The sequence below is a fragment of the Rousettus aegyptiacus genome, unplaced genomic scaffold (assembly GCF_014176215.1).
Source record: "Rousettus aegyptiacus isolate mRouAeg1 unplaced genomic scaffold, mRouAeg1.p scaffold_m13_p_2, whole genome shotgun sequence".
In the NCBI taxonomy this organism is placed as follows: domain Eukaryota; kingdom Metazoa; phylum Chordata; class Mammalia; order Chiroptera; family Pteropodidae; genus Rousettus; species Rousettus aegyptiacus.
In genome coordinates this window covers 35,990,367-36,016,665 of record NW_023416295.1, presented here as the reverse complement: position 1 = coordinate 36,016,665, position 26,299 = coordinate 35,990,367, and the positions used below count along the sequence as shown (strand labels likewise).

The 26,299-nt window shown below is 33.0% G+C and overlaps 1 protein-coding gene across 9 annotated transcripts in view; it reads left to right on the top strand.

Annotated features, from left to right (window-relative positions):
• Window positions 1-26,299, top strand: part of GULP1 (GULP PTB domain containing engulfment adaptor 1) — a 202,677-nt gene that overhangs the window by 66,197 nt on the left and 110,181 nt on the right. For 6 of the 9 annotated variants that reach the window (XM_016150108.2, XM_036236039.1, XM_036236040.1 and 3 more), the window contains one exon: window positions 5,402-5,534. The exons of 1 other annotated variant lie outside the window; for it this stretch is intronic. The gene's annotated coding sequence lies outside the window, so the exon portion shown is untranslated. Of the gene's footprint in view, window positions 1-1,561; window positions 3,071-5,401; window positions 5,535-26,299 lie in introns of those variants that run through there. 2 more of the 9 variants (XM_036236041.1, XM_036236043.1) reach the window with 2 other exon arrangements.

Sequence of the window (26,299 nt, the reverse complement as noted above, 5' to 3'; positions counted from 1 at the left end):
TATGAAATGTTTGCAAGAGTTTACGTGCAAGTGTGGACTCTGCCATCACTTGTTGGAAAATGGAAACGCGGTTGTAAATTTTACCTTTTCAGAACAAGTCTTGACTTCTGGAATGCATCCTTTCTGACTAGTAACATGATCTCATATTTGTATAGTACTTTATCCTTGTGAAAGTGCTTTCATACATAACTGCGTTGAAAATACCCCCAGGGGAGAGGAAGAATGGTTTTATTAGCATCGTGTTGCAAGTGCTCTGTAGGTTACTTTGACCTATCTTATATATAAAATGTTTAATTGTCAAATGAAATTAGACTAGACCTAGGTGTCATTGTCATTTTCACATTTTAAAAATTATTCTGATAAATCTGTGAATAAAGAAAAGGCTTGCTATACCTAGGCTAAACCATAACATTGAGTTTTGGAGCCTTGGGAGATTAGGCTCAAATGAGATGATTGCAATCTTCTTTGCTCACAGATGGGAAACTGTCTTCATTTATCACAGAGTAACTGAAGAATAACTGAAAACAGATATCTTTGATACTTGTCAAGACAGAAATAATTCTTTTCTGATGAGGAAAATGTGTAATAGAGAAGGCTTAAGAGAAATATGTTCATAGCCTGGGTAAATATAATGCTTGTTCATTATAAGTATTTTATATATTCATTTACAGCATAGACTCTGTCCTGTGGGGTTGAGGGAAGGAATGATTCCAGTATATATTTATTCTGGCTCCCTTGCTCTTTCTTCCCTATACTCCCCCCCGCCCCGCCCATTTCTCCAAATATTGCTAAGATTTCTATCTCTTTCCCTAGTCAGAATTGTCTTCTTTTTGAATTCCCATTGTGTTAAAAAAAGTTTCTCTTTCACTTGTATGTGGAATCTAAGGAACACAAAGAATAAACTAATCAAAAACAGACTCACAAATATACTGGACAGACAGAGGGGAGGTGGGTTAGGGGGCTGGGAGAATGGGGTGAAGGATTAAAGAAGTACAAATTAGTAGTTGATAGTTGGTCACAGGGATGGGGATCATGGCAGAGGGAATGCAGTTAGCATTAATATGATGGCTAAGTGGAGGGCCAGGGGAGGGAGGGAGCAATTGGGGGAATTGTTTAAATGAACAATATAGATGTCTAACCAACATACTGTATACTTGAAACTAATTTAAATAAATAAATTTATTTAAGAAAAAAAAAGTTTCTCTGCCCTGAAATGAGTTTTACTTTGCCATACATTATTCATTAACCCAAGTAAATTTTTAACCTGTGACCAATTATCACGGCTTTGGATTCACCTTGGAGCTTAGGCTGTGTATTCTATAAGATATTTGAGAGGGCAGAATTTGTGAAGAGTTAATTAAAGTTAAGAGAAAACAAAGACTCTACCTTAACCTACTTAGGCCGAAAAATATAATAACAAAAAGTTTCACAGAAGTGACTTGTGTTTTACACTAAATTCAACAGAAAGAGTGAATCACTTGTTCTACTTTTTCTAATTAGGAAAATTTCCTGCTGATGACAGCTTCAAAGCACTGCTAAAAGTTTTATGTCAAATGTAGAGTCAAGAACTGATTGAATTTGGTAAATTTAAAATTATTAATTCAGAAATAGTTTGTCATGTCTCATCCTCTGTCATTTTTTTCTTTACCACACTGAGAATGGAGGGTAGAGAACTTAGAATGTTTATGGAACAGTAATAGATGATATGAATTCTTGGTCCAGACTGACATCTCTGAGATTAGGAAAGCCCAGGATCAGGGTGGTCTTGGTCTTGTTCTGTTCCTACATGAATTAAATCCCAAGCACCATTCCAATTTTACATCTCACAAGTACGAACACCCTGAGTCTTTTTCTATTTAGCGTTATCGAGTAACAAATACGCATGAATTTGGAAGAAGCAATTTTGCCTGTTTCACCTCTCTTTCATGGTCTCTTCAGAGCCACATTTGCCACATAATCTTATTAAACCATGTATCTTATTGCACCACTTCCCTGTTTTATCACACTCTTATTACCTTTAGAGTAAAATTTCAAGTTCATAAGCATGGCATTCAAGAACCTTCTCGATAAGGCCTTACTTTACCACTAAAATTTCTTATAAAACAGTCTCCCATAGCATCCTATTTTCAAATCGTGTATATCTAACCACATAACTGCTTCAAGGTGGCATGTCCTTTCTTATTTCTGCGCCTTTGTTCATGTCATTCCTCTGCCAACTCTGTGGCCTCTCTCAGTTTTTTCACTGAACAACTTACAAACTAAAGAGTCACAGGTTCCACTTTCTGTGTTTCTTCCACACCTGACTTTGCCATTAATGTGGTTCTTAACACATTGACAAATGCCAAGGAGGATGTAGACTTATTTTCCTCTCCCTAATGACTAATACAATTGGGCATTCAGTAAATGCTCAATAAATATCCCTTTAATGAACTAAATTAATTTCCCAACTTTAATTTCCTTACAGCATAAGGGTACAGTGATGACAATAGGTATGGTGCTGCCTCAATGAGAAAACTAGAATGCTCTGGAAATGATTGCCCCAAGCCACTATGTCAATCATCCCAAGTCACTATATTTGTGCCCTTTGTCTAGATCACTAAGGTGAAAACATTTGAGGGGACATCTTTAAGAAGAGATGCTAAGGCCTTTGGACTAAAATGCTAAGGCATGCTAAGGCACTCAGACATTGTGCAACGAGTGATATGGCCAAACTACTTGTTAGTGAAACCATAGTTGGCTACTTATGAAATTGGTGAGGATGTAAACTTGGAGAAGAAATAAAAGGGAGTCTTTTGTATTAAGTGGAATTAAATTTATTCTTATTTAACTGCATGTAGATCATAAGAGAAATAAGAGAGATTGGTAATGCCAATTTCAATTAGATCAAGAATTGTACCATTTGCTTAATTAAAATCATAGGACAAAGAAAAGAAAAAAGAAAATCACAGGCAAAGGTTCTGATTTTTTGTTTTGATTTTAGATGTGTATAGGAGTTAAATGAATATTCAGGAAGACTCTTTTGCAACATTTTGAAATATTGCAAAATTCTTGGAGCTAGCTAAAAAGAAGAGTAAGTAGTAAAATAATTTTGAAAGGGTTTTAAGATGATAATGGTGGCCTCTATTTCATTTGATGACAAGTAGGAATACCTTTTGGCTTGGCTTATTTGTTTACTTTGGTTTTATTGTGTATGGGATATGGGATATATATGTGTTGCATTAACAAATTGAAGGACCTAGTTATATTGTGATCTTAATAATGTTTTTCTTAAATTAATACTGTTGGGAAAAATAAAAGGTTTCATAAAGAAATGATAGGCTTCATTTAATTTTATATACATCTTTAAATTTCATGACTATGTAATAAATGGTGGCAAAACAGTATAAAATTGAATATATTATGCTCCTAAAAATTTAAGAATCATTTGAATTGGAAATCAAGATTTTACATTTTAGAGTAAAAATATCTTTGAAAGAGCAGCTCATAAGCACATCTCAGTTCTTGTAAGAATATTTAAAATGCTTTTTATATGAACAAATCTAATCATCTCAGACATAAAATAATAGATCCACCACAGAGTATATGTCATTTTTCTGCAAAAAGAAAGATAGAAGTAGGCACAAGTTCATTCTTGTTTCTTCATGTGGGTGTTTTCGTGCTCTTTTATTCTGCCACTTTGCATAAACTATTCTAAGTTGAAAAGTATTTCCCACAGTAAGACTGGATTTCAGTCACTATGAGATAGAAATAAAAGCTGTGGGAATGTTATTTTGAATTAAGTTGAATATTTTAAAGAAAGCATTTACTTTGCTATAATATTTTGGAATTATTTTTTTAACAGTCTGGTTAACGGGGTTACTTTTGTTATCTTGGGTAATTTCTTTATTTCTTTTCTAAGACTAATGTTTGCACAAAATAAATAGGGAAAATACCATTATGCAAAAAAGAAAAAAAATATGAATGAATTTTGTCTTTCCTTTTTCCCCCTCTCCCCAAGACAGACAAAAAAGAAAAAATAATCTGGTAAATTGTTTTAGAAATCATTACATAGTTTTATGATTACTTTTTAGTTCTGTCTTGTTTGAAATGTCCTGTCCAGGGTGAACAAATCTATTTTTAGAGATGGAAGAATAATAATTCAGTTTTTATGTTTTAAGGAAAGATAAAAGAATTATAGCATTTATATACCCTAAGAGCTAGTAAATGCTAAAAGAATATAGTATGATTTAATAAATAATAACATTAATGGAACATAATTTTTTTTTTGTTAAAATTCTAAATATCTATAAGTGGTCTTAAAATATACCCTATTCATATTTTGATTCAAATTTTAAAATTATTGCCTTCTGTGGTAGATACTATTGATGATCTGCCTATAACCACTCTCCTTCAGCATCTCCCAGATAAAGTTCTTTACTTTGAATTATTATCTCAAGAGTTTGCTCCTGGGGCCACCTAGACTAAGGTCTCTTCTTTCTCCCTAAAATTATGTTAGAAAATGAAAAAGAATAAGGCCAACAAATAGATACACAGGCTTCTAAAGAAAATGGTGGTTAAGGTGTAAAAAGTTTTCAGATGGTGTAGATGCCAAAAGTGACAGAAATAAAATATTTGAGATCTGTCTTAGTCTATAATTTGAAAAAAGTTAAAAATAGAGGTCTAGGGAGAACGAAAGAGTTAGATATCTTTTCATATTTTTGTGAAAAAAAAAAGAAGCTCTTTTTGCTGTTTTGGCAAAAAGAGATACTGTACTGTAAGTTTTTCTGCTACTCTGAATTTAGGTCAGAGGTACATTTGAAAATACCAAATTAAAGGAAGGCTGCATTATTTTTGCTATTGCATCTGGAAGGAGAAATCTTTTTGTATATTGGAATAAAAATGTAAAAATCTAAACCAATTGCTATGTTTGTTTTAGTTATAGCGTGAGAATGAACAGAAAAATAAGTTACCTAAATGCTTCTTTATAGCAGTCAAAATGGATTGAAAGTTAAAATATATGAGTTCTCTCTAAAAATCTGTTTCACCTTCTTACTCTTGGGCAGGATGTGGGCTTGGTTAGTCTTATTAGCTAGTATATGAAGGAGGAAGTTAGGTCTGGGCTAGTTGTTGTATGGCCCCAGGGAGAAAGGGGTATTTTAATAATAATGTATCCATGAGTTAAAATATCTAACTTATTATCTAGCAGTTTTGCTATTTTCCCTTATATAGCAATCTTTTACTATATCTTTTCAAAAACTTAACATGTTTTACCATCGTTTTGCTATTATTAGGTAACTTTCTTGAACTTTCACAAGAAACATAATTAGAATTTTAGAACATGTATTGTGACCTCTAGATTAACATACATATAAATGTAATCGTTGATTAATTCTACTAAGTCCAATTAAAATTTTATTTCTAGGTATATGTGATTCCATCTGATAATATACATAGGAGAGAAAGTGATTGAAAGAGAACTTGGATGGCAACTGTATGATTGAAACTAATCAAAGTCAAGTATCCATATTCTTTCAACTATATTTGAGCCTAACCAGGTAAGAATAAGTGATTGTTCATTTACTTTATTTACTTTAAAACATTTTGAAAAAAAAAAGATTTGAAATTAAAAAAAAAAGTTTTTATTTTGTACCAAGAATTTTAAGATAATTTTATTATAGGAAATAATACAAATACATAAAAGCATAATAAAATTAAAATCATGAATGAGCCTAAAAATAATTTCTAAAAATAACTTCTATCATTTTGTTCTTTATCATTTGATTTTTGTTTTGTTAGTTTTTTCCTTTACACAAAGTTAGGATAATATTATATATATTCTTTGTTGAATATCTTTACTGGTTTTGTAACAAAATATTTGTTTTTTATTTAAAAATTTATTAATTTTTAATTCTTTAATGTCACCACGTATTTGACTATTTTTACCCCATCTACCGCCCCCATCCCTCTAGATTTTTTGCTCTAATTGAGAATATGATATTAGTGTTCCATAGTTTCCATTGTATCTGTTAATATAAGCAAATACTTTAAAATATTTTTAGATGTGAGAATATCCTTGTAGATAAATTGCCATATACAGCACTCATTTCAGTGTTACTAAAATTAGCATCACTGATTCAATGGTTACAATACTTTAAAGGCTTTTTATTCTTATTGCTGAATTTACCTCCAGAAGGTAGTAATGAATTACTGCTTCATTAGCCATTTTTGAAAATTTTTGTTGACTCATTGACTTATATTTTTTCATTAAAAAAATTTCCCTAAAAAAAAAAACAAAAACAAAAACCTAGTCTGTGTTGAAGAAAAAAAATCAAATTAAGATTCTAAATATTGGTTATAAGTAGTATGCTATATTCACCTATTTTTAGCCAATATATCCCTTATATAACTAAGCCTAGAAAAAAAAATGAATGTTATATTTGCATAATCTTCTACAGTGTCTAAAAACACATCATTTGTAACTGATAGCAAGTATTCAATTAATATTCATTGAAAACTCATTACACTAAGCCTAACTGCTGTGATTATTTGAGTGATAATGTTGGTGATGGTAAACGTTAGACACAGGAGACACAGAAATAGTTTTCTGCCTCTTCTAATTTTCAATAAAATATAGTAAGATAAGACACATATTTTAGTTTCTTAGGTATCTTAGATACTGCTAGGATATACTAAGTGCCGAAAAGTAAGTAAAAGGAAAGGGCAATTGCTAACGAAAGTACTTTCATCTTGAGAGATTAAGAACACTTAACAAATGAGACATCAATTTGAATTGTGCTTTTTGAGGTAGTTAAGACTTTGGCAGGTGAACATTTAAATAGAGGTCCAAGTTGGAGCAAAAGTACAGAGCTGAGACAGCACGGTAGATATTCAGGAAATTGGAAAGGTGGAAAATACCTTCTGTGATTTGGATACCTAAATTTAAGCATTTATATTTCATCATTATATGGTGAGGGTCAATAGCAGGGGAATAAGATGACCCATGTTGTCCTTTAAGAAGCTTAACCTGGAAGTGATATGTGTGTTTGACTAATGAAGAGAGGGCAAACCCAAAGGAAGGGAGAATAATCTGTAGACTTTTCCTTTTATTTTCATCAGCATTTTTTAAACACTTGCTTTTTGCAAAAACACTATTATAAAAACTGTAGAAAAAACAAAGATGAAGAAGACATATTCCTCACCTCCAAGTTGTATATAGTGTAGCAGATGAGATTTACATGACAAACAAATGAATATAATACACCATGACAGTGTAACAACTGGATCATATTCAATGATGTACTTGAAATGCAGGTACTGGGTTATTAATTGATAAGGTCTTCCAAAGACATTAAGTCTGATGTCTTGTTTTTAAACTTTGAATAATGTTTTTAAACTTTGCAATAATTCAAAAAAGAAGCAATAGAAACTTTATCTAGAGTGAGAGTAGTATAAATATAAAACAGAGTGTGGATAAATAAAATTTGGTAGTAGTAGGAGTGGCGTGAGGTTAAGGGGAAGGTCTTTTATCTTAGGCAAGAAATGATAGGTTGACAGTGTTAACAGAAATGGATAAATAGCAAAAGTGGGATTTTTGTGTTAGTAAAATAATAGGTTTGGTTCTGAACACAGAATTTTCTTCATTCTTCTCTTATTGTATTTTGCTCATATCTTTGCTAGAGCACTCAACATTTTTTAAAGTTTCATTGTAATTTCTATGTAATCGAGGATTCATTTGTTTACTATTTAAAATGTTATGGGTTTCTTTAAACTTAAAGTATAAAAGTTAAAATAGTTACAGCAAATAAAACATATGAAATACAATGTAAAGACCTGATTTGATTTATAACCATCTTGTATTAATAATTTAACGTTAGCCTTTCCAGAAGTCACAGAAGCGGATATGTTATTGCCCTAAGAGCTTAGATAAATTTATTATAGGAGTCTTAATGTAATGGTAAGAAAATTGTCCTTACCACTTAGAAGTACCTTAAATATTGCATTGTTAAAAGGAAAGGGAACTTTGTTAATAATTAAGTAGGTAAATTTATGGAAGTTAAAAATTCAGCCTCTTCAGGAAGTCCTTCCTGACTTTTGAAATCTGAACCAGCTCCTTCTCCTATATGCTATGTACCTTAACACACTATTCACATTTCTTTGTCATATGGTACATTGCTGTCTTGTCTATCATTTGCTGAGACTATAAGATTCTTGGGGACTGAGTCATCATTTATCATTACTGACATAAATTTACGTCTAAATAAAACTCACTGCCATGTTTGTTTTATAGAGCATACTTCATATATATTTCGTAAATGTAAAACTGAATTAATTTCCATGGCTTGTCTTAATTATTGCTGACCTACCCTAGACACTTTCTGAGCTCCATATTGGTTGTCGATTGTTTTGTGATAAATCACTCTAAAACTTAGCAGCCTAAAAACAGTGCTCATGTATGATCTCACAGTTTCTGTGGGCCCTGAACCTGGGCACAGCTGACCCCACATCTCTGGCTCTAGGTTTCTCATGATGCTGCAGTGAAGCTCTCTGCTGGAGTTATGGTTTATTCCAAAACTCAGCTGAGCTAAGGGTCCACATCAACCAGGGAGGGTCTCTCTCTATAAGGCTGCCTCATGATATGGAAGCTGGCTTCCTCTAGGACAAGCAATCCAAGAGAGGAAAAGTGAGCACCTATGGTGGAAACCATGTTCTTTTGTAATCAAATCTAAGAAGGATCATCCTACCTGTAGTGAGTTGAATGATGACTTCCAAAAAGATATGTTCAAGTTAAACCAGTGTTACCTCTGAATGTGACATTATTTGGAAAAAAGAGTTTTTACAGGTGTAATTAAATGAAAGGTTTCGAGCGTAATCATCTTGAATTAAGTGAATGACCCCTAAATCCAATGACATGTGTCCTTACGAAACTTACATAGAGGAGGAGACTGTGAAGACAAAGGCAAGGAGTAGTGTGATATAATCATAAGTCAAGGATCACCTGAAAACACCAGAAGCTGGAAGAAGTAAGGGACTAAATTTCTCTCAGAGCCTTCAGAGGAAATGTGGTCTTTATGACACCTCGATTTCAAACTTCTGGCCTCTAGAACTGTGAGAGAATAATGTTTTTGTTGTTTTAAGCCATATGGTTTGTGGCGATTTATTATGTCAGACACAGGAAGCTAATATAGCACCATTTCTGCAGTCTTTTAGCTTTTAAAAGTGATTCTCTGGGTTCAGCATGCATTCTAGGTTAGGGGATTACAAAAAGGCATGAATACCAGCAGGCAGAGATCGAAAGCTGTCTTAGAGGCTACTTATTCTATCAGATTTCTAGATACCTCCATTTGTTTGATATAGCTATGTAGGTGGGCAAAACTCAGCAGGTTGGAGATTGTGGAAATTATGATTAAAAATATATATATATATTTCTTACTTCTCTGATTAGAATTACTATTTATTTGGATAATCAAATTGGAAAACTTAGAGTCAATTTTAATTCCTTCTTTCTCAATGCTCATGACCTTTAATTGATTAACCAATCTTTTTATTCAATTTCTTAAATTTTTATTATTTAACCTTTTCTTTTCAATCTGTCTCTTACTTTTTTTTACAGACTTTGTCTTTTGTGAAAATTAGCAAAATATCCCCTAAATGGTCAAATCCGTTTCTGAGCTTTCCCCCTTTAAACTTTACTCTGCAAAATGGCTTTTGTAACCCAAATGAGTTTATGTCATTTTTTTTTTAAATTTAGCACTCTTAGGAAACAGAAGACACTTGTGATCTAGATTTTGAAATTCAAGTTTCATCTTTAATCATTCCTTAATATAGATCTATAAAAAATTATATAAAACTTTCCAGATATATTATGTTCTTTCATTTTTGCTTGTTTTTGGGATTCTCCTTTTCCAGTAATCAAGTACTTGTTTGTACATTGCACTGAGACAATGTCTAATATAATAACCAGCACAGAATAGGTTTTCATCTGTTATAAACTAATGTTAAAGATGTGTTGAAGAGAGCAGAAGACACCTGAAACAACAAAATAGCCAAACTTTTACATATTAGCCTAAAATGGAAACAAATGAAAGAGAAAGGGAAATTATGAACTAATTATGGAGCCAGACTGAGAAATTTAAGGGTAGGACGAAGGAAAATGTATGTTCAATATAAATATACAGAAGAAGTAGGTCAAGAGAGTGTGACAGAATTTTAGAGCATAAATGAAGTTTAGATTCAAACATGATTATAATGTGGTTTTGAGCTTTTAGAAATAGTAAATGATACATCGTCATGGACTTGACAATATACTAGGCAGAAAGTGTGAGGAAGATGATGCAGTCGTTCAAGATAGGGAGGAGTAGAATAGATGGTAACAAAATGTAATGCAGTGTTAGGATAGTAGAAGTATAATTTCTTCTTCCTCCTCTGTTATAATAAGTAAGACTAACAACACTCTTGTCTGAAGAGAATCTCTAGGGAAATGCCTCAGTGAAGAGCAAATTCAAAACCTATTCAGGAACTGTATTATGCTTTATCTCCATTTAAATGCAAAAGAAAATAACCTTTAAGTCATTGAAGAAATTGAAGAAAACCATTTTGCTTTACTGACCTTAGGTTGTACATTTAAAATTTACATTTTGTACATCTCTCTATATAACTGGTGCTTCTGTTATAATAATGATATTCAAGTTAATCTTTACCTGTATAATATTAACAATTGGTTTTCATTTAATGAAGAGATTTAAAGGAAACCAATGTTCTATATATGTATGCAATTGTAATAAATAGTTTCTTCATAAATTAATTAGTATTTGAATGAAATGGTAAAACTTGGCAAAGTGATGTTCATCAAATATGTTGGTCTCTGTGCTGAAAAGTGGCGAACTGTGGCTCTTTCAGTATAAACTAATTATTTATGCTATGAGAGTCTCAATTATTATACCAAAGCCTTTACTTACTTAGAAGTAACACCTTTATAAAATGGTTTAACTTGCTTTTAGAATGTGGTTTACATTGACAAAATTTAAAAATAAAAATCTTTTAAGCAAACGATTTCAAAAAAGGATAATTTTAATACATAAAGACAGAAATAAGTGTGGGAGAATAGAATTTACATTAATACGCACAATGCATGAAGAAATGGAAGTGGCTAGCTCAGAGAAGGAAATTGGCAAATTATAAATTTTAAATTGCATACTTCATCTCTAAGTGGTCTTAGAATCTGAACTGAAAACTCTCTGATCATGCGGCCATTTGTGAAACAACACCTATTTATACAAGTAATCGTATTATGTAGTAATCACATCTACGTTTGAAGAATCCGTCAAATACCTCCAGTTTTTAAGTTGTAAGTAACAAACTAGTCTGGGCGGTTTAAGCAAAAAAGGTATTTTGCTGAAATGAGATGTGGGTTAGCTCTTAGAATCAGAGGGTGATCAAATGAAACAGTTCTAGGGAAAGCTAAGAGCCAAAGCTGGTCCAGAGACCCAGAAAGCAGGAAGTGGAGAGAGACTGTGAAGTGTATTGCCATGGAGCTAAATCTGGACCGATGGTTGTTTTAATGCTTTCCCTCCCATACTCACAAAGGGAGTCTGCATGGCTGAGTTTGAATCATTTGCCCTCTGCAGGGAACCATGGCACTTGATTAACAATTCTCTTGAGACTGAGGCTGCGTGCTCACAGAAAGAGTAGGCTCCCAAAACTCCAAAGTTCTTGGGACCAAGATAGGGGTGGATCTGGGGCAAGTAAAAACAATTGATGTTTGCTAAAACCCCTCTTCAAAATTGTCATTCAAAATCCATCAAATTCTAATGGCCATAAATTCTCAAATAATAAAGATTTTGCCAGTAAAATTAATGTAGATTAAATAATACTATTGCTTAAGTTTTGATAGATATGTGTTATTATAAAAATATATTTGCTATTTTATACATGTTTATTAATTGCCTGTCATATACCAATTGATTTACTTAGCAGTGAACATAAAATTATAAACAGTAGAATTGATTCTTGCTTTGCATGGAGTTTATAGTCTAGAGAGATTTGAAATACAACAATTAATATTTTACAATAAATCTAGGATGGGAGATGTGTTTGTTTCCTAGGGCCACTGTAACAAAGAACCTCCAGCTGGGCATCTTAAAACAACAGAAATTCTGGAGGCTAGAATTTTGAAATCAAGATGTACAGGGTTACACTAACCTCCAAAGATTTTAGGGGAGGATCTTTTCTTGTTTCTTCCAGCTTCTGATTGCTCCTGGTGTTCCTTGACTTGTAGCAGCCTGACTCCAATCCCTAGCTCCATCTTCACATGGTTTTCTTCCCTGTGTGTCTCTGGATGTGTCTTCTTCTGTTATAAATATATCAGTCATTAGATTTAGCTCAAGATCCTGAAATAATTACATCTGTAAAATGTCTATTTCCAAATAAGGTCACATTCTGAAGTTCTGAGTGAACATAAATTTTAGGGAGATCTTCCTAAACCCACTGTAGGGGTTGTACCATACTGCTGGTGTTCCTAGCAGGGTCCCTGGGCCTATATTTGGTGCATGTTAGAGAAGAATACCTGAAGGAAATGATGTCTAAACTATGGATGACTGTTCCGTCAGAAGGGATGGGACCCTCCCAGCATCTAAGGAAGTATAATTTATTGGAAGAACTGAAAGCAGTTCAGTGCAGCTGGAGTAAAGAGTATGTAGGGCTGGGTAAGAGGTGGAGAGGAGAGATGATGGTGAAGAGGTTAAAGAGACATGTAAGGAATTTGACATTACCCTAAATGTAGTGAGGTGCTACTGGAAGGAATTAAGTAGAAGAACAACCAAATAAGATGTATGTTTTACAATACCCACACTGGGTGCGATGTGGAGATAAGGAATAATCGCGCAATGCTGGAGAAAGAAGAGCTATCTAGGAGACTCTTCAGTAATCCAAGTTTGAAATAATGGAAGCTTGAAGAAGGAGATGCTGGTGGGAATGAAGAAAATATGATATATTAAAAAAATGGAATTGATTTTGTGTGAATTAAAAACAAAGGGTGAAAAGAGAGGGATTAAGTATAGTGGCCCAGGTTGTTGGCTTCTGAGACTATGATGATGGTTATAGGTGCTGAGATTGGAAGTGTGTGTGTGTGTGTGTGTGTGTGTGAGAGAGAGAGAGAGAGAGAGAGAGAGAGACACACACACACACACAGAGAGAGAGAGAGAGACTGAGAGAGAGAGAGAGAGAGAGAGAGAGAGAGAGAGATACGCAGAGAGAGACAGAGAGAGATTGAGAGAAAGAGACAGACACACACATATCTGGGAACAAAATACTGGATTCTGTTTTAGATTTTCAGCTTGGATTGTTGTGGTACTTCCAAATGAGTATGTTCAAGAGGCAATTGTTTATATGAGACAGGCGATGTTGAGTAAGGAATTCTTAGTGTTTAAATTACAACTGACATTGTTAGAGATATTTTGAAAAATATTATATTATTACTGTATTCAACAAAGGAATATTATGCAAACTGAAATAATGACATTGAGAAATAATACATAATGGCATAGGAAATAGCCATTTAAAATGCAAAAAGAACAAGAGTGAAAGAACAAAGCTGGGACACACAGCTGTATCTACAGTAAGATCTTGACACCCTATGTATGTGACTCCCTTTAATATTAAATACTGAAAGTAAATGCATCTAATTGTTAGCAGTGGTTACTTCTAGGTGATTTTAATTTTATGCTCCTTAACTTATTTTTAAAGTATAGCAGGTCATTGGAACATATAATACTTTTATAACCAGAAGAAAATGTTTCTTGGGGGGCGTAAATTTTAGCACGTAAAATGTACTTGAAATAGGATTTTTGTAGCATAGTATTTTTTAAAATATGTAACTGATTTCAAGCTTTGGGTGTCTTTTGACTTAAGAGGAAAAAAGCTATGAATGAAGACATATACCAGCTGAGCCAGGTATTTCACAAAATATCTTGTAATATATGTGGGGATATGGATTGTACATCCTTAGCCCAATTAATTAGGTATTTGATAAATTGGAGAAAAAATTACTACTTTTGACATGAAACAGAAAATAAATTTAGATTGAAAGCCTTTTTTACTTGATTTTGAGAACCCTACCGGTCTATGAGCAACTTAATAAGGCACATAAATTTATCCTTTTATGTAAGTTGTCATCAATAATGCCAGCTTGCCTCATGTAAGGTAATTAGATGTTACATTCCTATGCAGATTTTACTAATTTCTATAAGATTCGAGTGGTATTTAGATTTCTGGAATGCAAAATTAGAACTTTAATATTAAATCTACTTTACATATCCTGGGGTCATGCTGGGAGAACAGAACATATTTGCCTGTTATGCTTTTTCTAGCAGTTTCAGAATATTAAACAACAATTCCATTAATACATACTGGGTGATATGATGGTACAATTAAAACTCTCAAGTCATTCTTAGGTTATTTTTTTTTTTTTTTGAGGTACCAAGGGTAGCACAGGGTAATTTTTGCCTCATAATAACTTTTATAAAAGGCCAAATGCTGGCTAGTACTTGTAGTCTGGAAAATTATTTGACATTTATGTGGGAGTTTTTTTTCTTTCAAATTTTGATAATTGCTTAAATAAAATTGTTTGATTTGACTCATCAATAAAATTATTTGCTAATCGTGATCTAGGATGAAATATAAAAATTTTGCTATTTAAGGATAATTCAAAATTCAAATGTATGGCTTAATAATGACTATGAAGTAAGCAAATCCTCTTTAAAAATGGTTTCAAATAAACTCAAGTTGTGTGCGTGTGTGTGTGCGCGCACGCGCGTGCATGGGTGCTGGAAGTAAATTTCTTGGTTAAATATTTTATAAGAAAATATAATAATAATTATAATAGAAAAGGAATGTAAACTTACATTTTACTCAGTTTAGTGGGGATTTAACTTGTTTATCCCAAAAATATTTTAATGGCATGTAAAATTAGACTTTATCAGTACTATAAACGTGTAATTGTGCTAGAAAATCTATCTGCTTGGGATTGATGGGCCTTTTCTTCCTCATTGTTTGGAGTTTTCTAAACTCCTGAGTGAATATTAAAAATCTGTCATGGGATCCTTAGCAGCATTAATAATATTAATAACAATGGCCAACGTTAACTTATTGTATAGTTTGTGTTAAACACTGCACAAATGAACACATTTAATCCTCATGGGGGAATTTTGAGTTAGTTTACAGATGAGAGCATTTAGGCACAAAGAGAGGAAGTAAACTTGCCCAGGGTCAAATGGCAGAGATGGGATTAGAACCCAGATAGAGTCCTTGTTTTATTTACTATATTCTATTGTGTGAGGAAAACAGATATTAATGGGAAGGAAAGCATTTTAATCCAAAAATATCAAACATTTAGTATTCCATTGTCATCTTCGGTGACATTTAGTTCTATGCTAGACATGTTACATATTTTATTTTCTCCCATACTTTTGTACTTCGCTTCCTTCTATTTCAATCATTTCAGGTAAGTGTAACTTTTTTGTTCACCTATGTAATATTCATTTTTATAGTTCTATTTGCATGTTTTCTAGAAAGAGATTACAAGATAAACCTTTTATTTTGAGAGTGTAGAACACAAGTCCACGCGTTATATGCCCTAAGTTAACAATAATGCAAACAGCAATAGTAAGTTTTCAGGGTAATGAGATTATTAAAAGAGCTTTTGACATCTCTTTTATTATTTAAGTTAATACTTGGTATTAAAGTATATTTTGAAAGAAAATTACAGATTTTCTATTCTTTATGAGAAACTAAGCACTTATAAACTCGAATCCTACTTATAAACTCAAATCCCTGGACAAACACAAAATAAATATATATAATTCATTTCAGAATTGTGCTGGGAAATAAGTCAGAGAACTCTACACTGAAAAGTGTGAGCTATTCAGAGAAGGATACAGTGTCAGATTTGAGAAGGAAGCCGCGACTCAAGATATGTACAGGGGAAAACTGTTAACTGATGGTGGGTGTGGAACCATGAATGTTCCATTACTCAGAAATGCCAGATTCCAGATTCCTGGAGAAGCAACGTGTCTAGGGAGAGGTAACTAGTTGGGATATAGCAGAGGATTCAAGCATTCAAACCTGCAGAACCCCTGTTTATCTTCCGTGGTCTGGATAGTGAAGATGTGATCTTAGATTAGACAGAAAACAATGATGTATTCAGACAATTAGTGATGATAAAGGGAATCAGGGAACTCAGTTACCACAGTTGCCCTTTATTCATTGTGCTCGACCATTCTCCCACTTTCACTGAAGAGAGATTACAGAACTGAGATAACAAGAATAAATAAAGTAAGCAGAATGCGATTAATATGCACAGCAGAGGGATGTGAGAGATATTCCTTGAATAGAGAGGAGAGTCAAGCAAAAATCAAGCGAGTAAAAAACTTCCATCATGTTCCTTTAACATTTTAACTAGGCCAAAAAATAAATGAGAAATATTTCAACCAAAAATTCTGCTGTATATTTAAAATGTTAGAAATAGTGTAAAAAATCAGGAATAAAGGTGAAGGACAAAGGTCATTATGTGGTTTCAACAGCAACAAAAAAAACAATTTTTTGAGCATGGTAACTTTTTTACTTTTTTGTGTAATTCTATCCAAAATTACAGTATATCCCATTTTTTGTTATAACATATATTTAAAGCTTAAATAGTATAATAACCAGAGTTTCTAAAAGTTATTTTCTAACAAGTGTAAGTAATAGTAGAGTGAAAATATTTTACCTGTACAGAGTTTGAGCATATCATTTATTTATCCTCACTTCTCAGAGACGGTATAAATAATGTTGAAGAAAATAAACTCTGATTTAAAAAAAAAAAGTGTTTGGATTCAAAGTAGTAAAGAGTGCACCTTTTCATCTCCAACTTTCATTTAGAAAATAAATTGAACCCACTTTAAAAAGTGGCAGATGACACTCTATTTTGTCAGGCTTTCATAATGACTGGATTTTTATTCTAGAAATAGAGAGCTGTGCAAATAGTCTATCTGTGTGATAGGGCATAAAGAAAATTTTTCTATTTCCTGAGCTTTGGGAGTTTTCTAATAGTAACAAAATATTTTCATTGTTTTTATTTCAAGGTTATACTGTAGATTTTTGGCTTTTTAACACTGACTATTTAACCTATTATTCTCAAGCCTAACAGATTCCCAGTCATACTCTTAATATTGCATTACAAACAACCCTTTTAAGTTTGTGTTGAAGGGGTGCCAGACAATTTTTTCCTCTTCCCCTGGTAGCGATAAATATCATGCTGAAGAAACTTGGAATCTTTTAGATTTCTTTGTTCTTTGCAAATTGCAGATTTGTTATTTTACCAATGTCCTTGGTAGTACAGAACTAAGCGATTTCACTAACAAGTAGGTATGATTTGGTGTAATGCAGGAATCAGAACAATATTATGTATTATTTAGCCTGTATTTAAAAACCCCACTTAATTAGTTAGTGCCTGCTTTGTCTCTGGTACTGGTGTCATTGGTACTTCATCTGCTGTATTTAGTAACTCATTTTCTTCTTGCAATTAACTCACTATATAAGAAAGTTATCTTCTCATTGTGCAGATGAGAAAGTTGAGGTTCAGAGAATTAAGTGACTTGCTTAAATACTCTTAGCAAACATAACGCTGAAGACACAGTTCAGCTCAAGCCTTCCAAAGAAAATTGGTCATTCTTTCTCAATACTTCTTAATAAATTTTATTAATAATGTATACCACTGATATTTTCTGAAATAACATGAGATGCCTAAGAGTGTAGTCAAAGATCTGGCTTCTCCTATGCTATGTCTTGATTCTTTCTTCCTGCCTCAAGTCCTCAAGAGTTAGACTGTAGATGTTAGCAATGAGGGCATTATTTCAGCCTTCCTAGGCAGATGCTATGAGTTGCTGGAAATGTTGGCTTCAGTGTGGACCTGTACTACCTAGTTCTGATCTGAAATTGTATTTATTCATTCACTCACTCTTTTGTTCTGCACATATTTATTGAACAGCCTTCATGTGCCTGGCAGTATTCTAGGTACTATGGAGTCAATATAAAACAATATAGACAAAAACTCCTGCCCTTCTGGGCTTCGCTTTCCAGGGTGAGAGCGTCATTGCATCCTCCTGCTCCTTCAGATCCATGACCTAGAATTAAACATTAAAAAAAAAAAAAAGAACATTTTCAGTTTTTGCATATTTAAAAAAATAAAATGTAATGAAAAATGCAACAAAGTTATCAAATAAATGTGCAATTATTATTGCTCTATAGACAAATCTGACCAACCTGTAGAAATTGTTGGCTTTCAGACAAGTACCACGATTTTATAGCTTGGCATTCCATTCAAATACAAAAGAATATATTCAAAACAAGAGAGACCCTGTACAGGTGTCCATACACAATGTTCAGAAGCATTGAATGAAAGTTAAGTTCACTGTAGCTGTGGATTTAACTATCAATCCCTTCTCATTTCTACCCATAGACAAGGGTAGCTAGGCCATTCTCTCTGAGTTCTGTCCAACTCCATCCCTAACTTCAATACTTGATCACCTTATATGCCTCGAAATTTCACACTTGTTCATTTCTGCTCATTGCGGGTTGGTCTTTTCACATTGTCAGAACTCTTATATTTGAGGTCTCTCTGAGGGGTTAGTCATGCGTCAGTATCTTAAGCATAATCGGTAACTGTTTTATTGATTGTATTTTTTGAACTTCCTGGGCTATTTCTATAGAATTAGCTAGTTGTATTCAAAAGAAGAGGCGACTTCACTGCTTATAGTCACTGATAACGTTTTCGGCTAATCTGTCTACAACTCAACTGTATATAAGAGTATTTTCTATGAATTTTCTGTGCAACTCAAGTTAGGAGATTGCTGACTTGAAGTGTGGAATTGCTGCTGGATGTGAGACAGAACATCAATTTATGTGCAAGATGTTAAGAATCATGATTGAATGATTCTTCTCCAATACTTCAATATAGTAGTAGGAAGCATTTTCCTCCTGAGGTGTTTTGTTTCTGTTTTTGTTTCAGAATAGTATGTGTTCTCTTCTCAACCACCTAATAGATACAAACAATAGTTAAGAGCTGCCTGGTGTTGTGATATTTAAATATTTTATACTTATAAATTATTATAACAAAATTCTCAGCCTTATAATTGCAAACTATGCACATTTTCTGTTTACTTTTTAGTGCTTCTTAGAGTTCACCTTGATTATCACTTATCTCATCTCTGCAGTATTCCATATTGGAACAGGATTTTTGTAATCAATTTTATGAGAAAATGATGGAGATTAGGCAAAACCCATTTAAGTATCACATTATGCCTTTTCATCTGTAATAAATATTTCATAACAAAACCTTGTTTTTACAGATGACTAACCCAATTCTCCATTTAAATGGAAAAGCACCATGGCTTTCACCCTTCCCTTTGGAATGCCTGGATAGGTTTACAATTATCTTTCAGTTTTTCTGAAAGCCTTGAGCTCTGTAATCAGTAAGTCTGATTTAGCAATTAATATAAAATTGTATCAAGTCATGTAAGGAACCTTTTTTTGCCTGGAATACCTGTTTCCTAGAAATCCACCCAATCTTCCAGATCTACCCAGGCATCACGCTGTTTCCAGAACTGTAATTCTGTAATCACTTTGTCTGCCTTCTCACCACCCCCTTACTTTTAGACACTAAATGCAGTCCATTAACCCTTTTAAATATAATGCATTCACTTTTTTCCCATTCTCAGAAATAGGCGTTGTTTCTCTACCATCATATTTGCCTGAGCTACAATAACAGCTTTTTAATTCTTCCTGTGGTATTCACTTAAAAATATGCATATATTAATATGCAAATTTACATTTAGATTTATTATCTCCCAGGCAACTTGAGTTGCTTCCCATTGCTTAATAGGCCCAACAGGTTTCTTTGAGGTGTCAACTTTTCTTTAGCTATATACAGATTTTTCCTCCTCCTCTTTTTCTCTCCTCTCATCTATATTGGTCTATTTTCAGTTCTTTTAAAGCCATGTTTTCACACCTTCAAATCTTTACACACAATGTTCCCTCTGCTTGGTAAACTTCACTTACATCTTTCAAGTTGTAGCTTAAACATTGCTTCCTCAGAAAAACTCCCCTAATGTCTTTATACTAATTAGGGTTCTCTAATGATGTGCCGCTGTAACACCTTATGTTTTTTTTTTTTTTGTTATTTTTGCTTCTCATTTTGTGTGTAATTACATTTTTCCCCAGTATTTGCCTTTCCAGATAATATGTGGGCTCCACTGGAGCGTAAGTAAATTCAGTCTTGTTCACCCAATAGCCACAATATAAATTCTCATTAAATATTGTTTAAATAAGGAATTGAAAGGTTAAAAGATATCTTTGTTGCTACTTTTAAAGATGGGCTATTTCTTGAAAGAAGTAAGTTTATCTCTTTTGGATTTTTCAAATTCTTTGATACTGTCTTTAAATAAAAGATATGTATAATTTAATAAAATCTATGCCTTCGCCTTATGCACTATTACAACTAAATGTTAAAACAACTGTTTGGGGAATAAATGACATATACAAGTGGATCGTTATATGTATTGAGAGATGTTCCTATTTCAGTTTGCTTGTTACACTAACATTTTAATGTTTTAAAATAAAGTTAGCGTTGTTTTTAAGGAAAATGTGTTTAGAATTGTTAATTGATTTTTATATGCTTCTGTTGATGACCAGGTTTTGTTACATATCTAGTTTAGTGAAATCTTTGTGATTTTCTTTACATAGAAGCTGCATGAATATATATTTTAACTGAAATATTGCCTTCAGCTGTGTAACCATTAGACATATAATTTTTATGACTTATTAGTATGAATCTAGCCAATAGACACTTGTTTTAAGTCATAACACTTCAGTCATCTTCATTGGAAAAAATGATTTATGTGTTTTTTTTTTTAGAGCTTAATTTAGTAAGAACTAAGTGAAGGATTTGAAAAATAAGATGCTTGCCCTCCCAGAGTGTTCAAAAGAATGCTGAGGCTGGAAAAGCTCAATATGTCCAAACTTGGCAATTCCTCTGAGAACTCAACACATTAATTACCACAGAGAGTTTTTAAATAATATTTCAAGGGCTTATACTTTTTTTCTATTCTAAAATAATATTTGTGACAGGAAGATTTCAATTTCTGTGTTATTTAATCTATCTAAATTTTAAAATCACATGTGATGACTGCAATAGTTCTGGTCTCTTCAGAAAACAAACTTTGTATTATTTGAGTAATTTACAATTTCTTAAGTGGAGTTAATATGCTTTAAAATTATAAAAGAGGATTCTAACAAAGTGATTAGGTGATGTCCATGGGCCCCTTTCAACTCTTTTGTAATAAATTATAATTTTTGGTTTTATGGAATAGGTTATATCAAGTATAAATATGTCACCATGTGGGAATAAGTCTTAAGATGTTGGAATGCAGTATTTAAAGATGATTTTTAGCATTAAAGAACTTAGACAAAGTTCACTTGTTTACAAATAACTAAAATTTCTTACTGTAGATTAATGTGATCTTGAGAATTTTTTCCATATATTCCTTTGAGGCTTCTGACAGAATAAGGAGTAAATCTAAAGTAACTGTGTATTTCACAGATAAGAGGAAAGGGCACATTTTCAGATAAGAGGAAAGGGCACATTCAGGGTACTTTATTTTTATTTATTTATTTATTTTGGAGACTATAGCATGAAGGCTACTATGGTTTCTATATCTCAGGGCTAGCTAGAATGATCTTTGATAAAATCTATTTCATCCGTAGTAAAGCAACTTTATCTCAGAAGACTGCAGGGCTGTATATATATATCCATCTGTGAAATAAATGTAGCCCAGATACTGAAATATTCTTAGGAGTTGGCTATTTGGAGTCCTATGCTAATTTGGAGAATGTGACACTTATTCTGCTGCCCTAGCAAAGTTCAAAGAAAAATTAAGTTCAGAGGAAATGTTATCATCTGTCCAGATCCATTTTCGATATAGAACAAATCAGAGAAAAAGGTGTTTGCAGTTGGAGAAGGAAAGAATAGAAGAATTGGAATATGCCCTTAGAAAAGATGGAGCAGATGAATCTCGGTGAATTAAATAAAGCTGCAACTGATGCCCGTTTTTTCATTGTCAGTCCATCTCTTCTATCATAAGATTAAAAAGCACAAGATTGTTAAGAACTGAAAGGACATACCAGTTGTGTCCTGAAACTGAGTATTAGAGTAAGAATTAAAGGAAAATACTTCTATTGTTTCAAATATCCCAAGGTCACATAGAATGAGTTCCATCATTCTTAGTTAATTTCATGTTTTGCAGAGTGATAAAACTAAACCAAGATGCCTTAGTGCTGTGCTACAGGAACACTGTTCATTTGCAAAGCCCTTTTCTTGGAATCCTTTGCCTATTCTGTGACTAATTAAAAATTAATAATACTTAATAATGAAAAAGGAAGGAAAGATAAAATCATCTAGAATAAAGTGGGACATATGCTTTTAAAATTTTACCGACTTTATCTTTCCAGTGATTTTTCAATTTTATAATTATTGATTTTACTCTTTAAAGTGAAATTCTTTCTATGCAGCTCTCCTCTCTTCTTCCTTTCCTCTTTCTTGTCTTTCTTCTCTCTCTCTTTTTCCTCCTTCTTTCTTCTGTTCTTCTGTTACATGGAAGTAACAGGTCTCTTTCTGGGGTGATGATAATGTTCTACATAAATGTAATTAGATTATAGTGATGATTGTATATCTTACAAATATTCTAAAAACCATTAAATTGTATATTTTAAATGGGTGAACTCTATGGCATCTAAATTACATATCGAGTAAGCTGTTTTTAAAAAGTAAAACGCCAACCAGAAATTTAACTAAAGTGACTGACGTAAGTACAAGGACTCTAGCTTAGTGTTATCTTAGATGGATTGCAACAAATCACTGAGCTAAACACTCAGTTTCAGGACTCAGTTGGTATGGCCTTTCAGTTAACAATTTTGCACTTTTTAGTCTTGTGATAAAAGAGGTGGACTGAACAATCAGAATATTGGCATCAGTCACAGCTTTAATTCACCTATATCAATTTGTGGGCTTTGTGTCCTACATCCTGGAAAGGGAGACTGTCAGTGATAACTCAAAGATAGGATTTGCCCTTTATGAAGACAAGCCACAGGGTAGCAAGCACTTGAATAAATAGTATTCAATTAAAAGGTGATTGAATCACACAAAACATTTACTGTATTTAATCAGCTATAGCTGGGTAGGTATATGTTTATTTTTTAAGTCGAGTAAGCTTTATTTATTCTCAAGTAAATCCAAATTCACAATGGAAAAGACTGATTTTTTTTTAAAAAGAATTATACTTTCTGTTTTTGAAAAAGTTTTGGGTGCCTGGAAAATAGTCTCATCTGCATCAGAAAATTTTTCAAAATACTTAACAGTTAAATTTTGTTGCAAAACTGAGTCAGTGAGAAACCATGCAATCAGAATATATGTAGCATTATACAAATGCACTGTTATTTTGTTTTTATTGTTTCATCAAAGCAGTGTCAATTTGGTTGTTTTTGTTGCCTTGTCTTACTCATTATATGACATAGCATGGTTGCTTTTAAATTGACTGCTTGTTTCTCAGGTATGGGGCTGGGACCCCTCCCTTCTCACAGGGGGACCTCCTAAGCTGAGCTACCCCTCCCATTTCTTATCCGCCACATCATGGGTGTGCGTCCTGCCCATTCCTTGTCTCCGCCCCTCCTACCAGTCTCATCACTGGCTTCTTCTATATGTCCTTAGGACTTCTGTTCAACTAAACTTCAGGCGGTTCTCAAGGGTGGTGGTTCTGTAGTTTAGTTGTAATTTTGATGCGATCATGGGAGGATGTGAACACAGCATTCAGCTACCCCACCATCTCCAATTCTTATTCATGGCATTTTTTCATATCTATTTTTTTCTTAATTTTTTGGCTCATTTTGAAAAGTTAGGCTAAAGTTTAATCTGATTTGTTGGCAGGACTTCATTACTTGTAGAGATATTATTTTCATTTTCTTTTATGTTCTTATTATAACTTTACATGAGATTAGAACACAATCCCATTTTGGTTTTAATTTTTGGCATGCAATTAGGTGTGCTGAATTTTGTGGAAGAAAAAAACCAGTGGCTTAATATCTTCTTTAGCTTCAGAACTCTAAAACTCTGTTCTATAATTTTCCTGAAGAGATAAAAGTATAGCTTTATACTTTCAGTCCTGTCTTCTCCTCAAGTTTTTCTGGAATTTTCCTTTAGTCAATTTATTACAGTGTATCTTAATTTGTTTGTATTCTGAGAATTTATCTTTGTTACGTGAGCTTTGAGAAATTCATAGGGCCCAGATTACCACAGCCCTTTTGGACCTAAACACAAACCTCTTGCTCATCCCATTGAATTGGAATGGAAAAGACCCTCTCAATTTCTGTGGTTCTTATTGAGAACCTGTTGGCTATTTTGGTATGTTAAATGGCCATTTGATTTTCTTCACTTTCTCCATCATTAATGCTGATATCATAAGTGTCTCTGGCTGGCAATGGTTTACCCTAACCTAATTGCATTATGAGATTCTTGGAGATGGCTTGTGTACCAGCCATTTATTACCTCATACTTTTTTTGTGTTAGAGTCCCATAGACGTCCTCAGCTGGGTCCTCTGCTTAGGGTATCACGAGGCTGAAATTAAGCTGTTGGCTGAACTCCATTTTCATCTACAGACTCTGTGGGGAAAGAATCTGGTTCCAAGATCCCTCAGGTTGTTGTCAGAATTCATTTTCTTGCAGCTGTACAATTCATGGCAAAACCAATGAAGGAGAGACAACATCTGTTCTTCTTAGAGAATTTAGGGAAAGGCTGGGCTCTCTTCACAGACACTTTTCAACATGGCTCTTTGCTTTTTCAAGGCCAGAAGGCGAATTTCTCTCTTTAGAAAGGGCCCAGAGTCTCTCTTTAAAGGGCTCGGCTTGATTAAGTAAGATTCACCCAGGATAATTTCCCTTTCAAATAACTTAAAAATCAACTGTTTTGGGACCTTAAATGTATCTGCAATATCCCTCCATATTTACTATATTACTTAATGTAATTTGCGAATGTGATATTCCCTTATAGTCACTGGTCCCGCCCACTCACAAAAAGGATGTGTACACTAGGAGGAAAGAATCTTGAGGTCCATCTTAAAATTTTGCACATCGCATTTGTCACCTAATTTTGTTGTAGATTTTGTTTCTAGATTTTCCATTTTGCTATCCTGGTTGTACTATCTCTTTTTATAAAAGAATTCACAAACTAGGCCACCATTATCACATTTTTCATTCTATAATTAAATTTTTATGTTAACAAAATTAAATAGGAGACACTATCATAATAAAAAAAGATACTATAGCATCGCATATATAATCTTATTTTATCGAAGTATAGGCTCTTAGACCTTTATTTATTTGGGGATTATCTTCCTCACTAATTTAGATGCTCCTTCCAAGTTCCCTTCAGAGAAACATGTTCATGCCTCTATCAAGACAATGTCCCTGAATCTTTCATAGAAATGTAGAACTTGTGTATTCCGGGTTATGTTTTGTTTTCCAAGAATGAAGAGCATTAAGAAGTAAATTTACTGATTCTTTTTGAAAATGTTCTTTAGTCCTCTTTAAAATTCAGAGCCCACACGATCTAATTGGCAGTTGCACATATCAAGTTGAAATTAGAATTGATTACACATAGACATTGATATCACCTGTTTGTTTTATTTAGAGGTGAAACAGCATTTCTTTTTCTACTTGGCTTCAATATTTGGCAAAGTGCTTGGAGTTGTAAGTTACATCAGCACAAAAGACTAAAGTGAATTAAAGAAAAAAATGACTCTTCAAAATAATCTTTAGCAGTTTTGAGATCAAACAAAGTTCAGCTACTAGTATGTTGTATCTTATCATCTATATATAGCTATTAATTTCCCAAATGCACATAGTCCTAAACCTATAGATCACCTGTGAAACATGCATACTTCCTGGCTGACAAAAAATGATATGTTGATGTTGTGTTTTTTGACCCCCTAAGTAAAAGATTTAAAATTAAACATCAATTTATATGGGTATTTTTGATGATTTTCTTCAGCATTGTTTTATAACCATTACATTTAATCCACCTTCAATGAAAATATTTTATTATTTCAAGAAAATAAAATTAACTAGAAGCAAAAGGATTACAAATTGATGCTGGGAGCTAAGATTTACATATTAATTATACTGTCAACTGAAGAATTTTTTTAAAAAAACAATGTAGGAAATTAAAACTTTAAGAAATTTAAA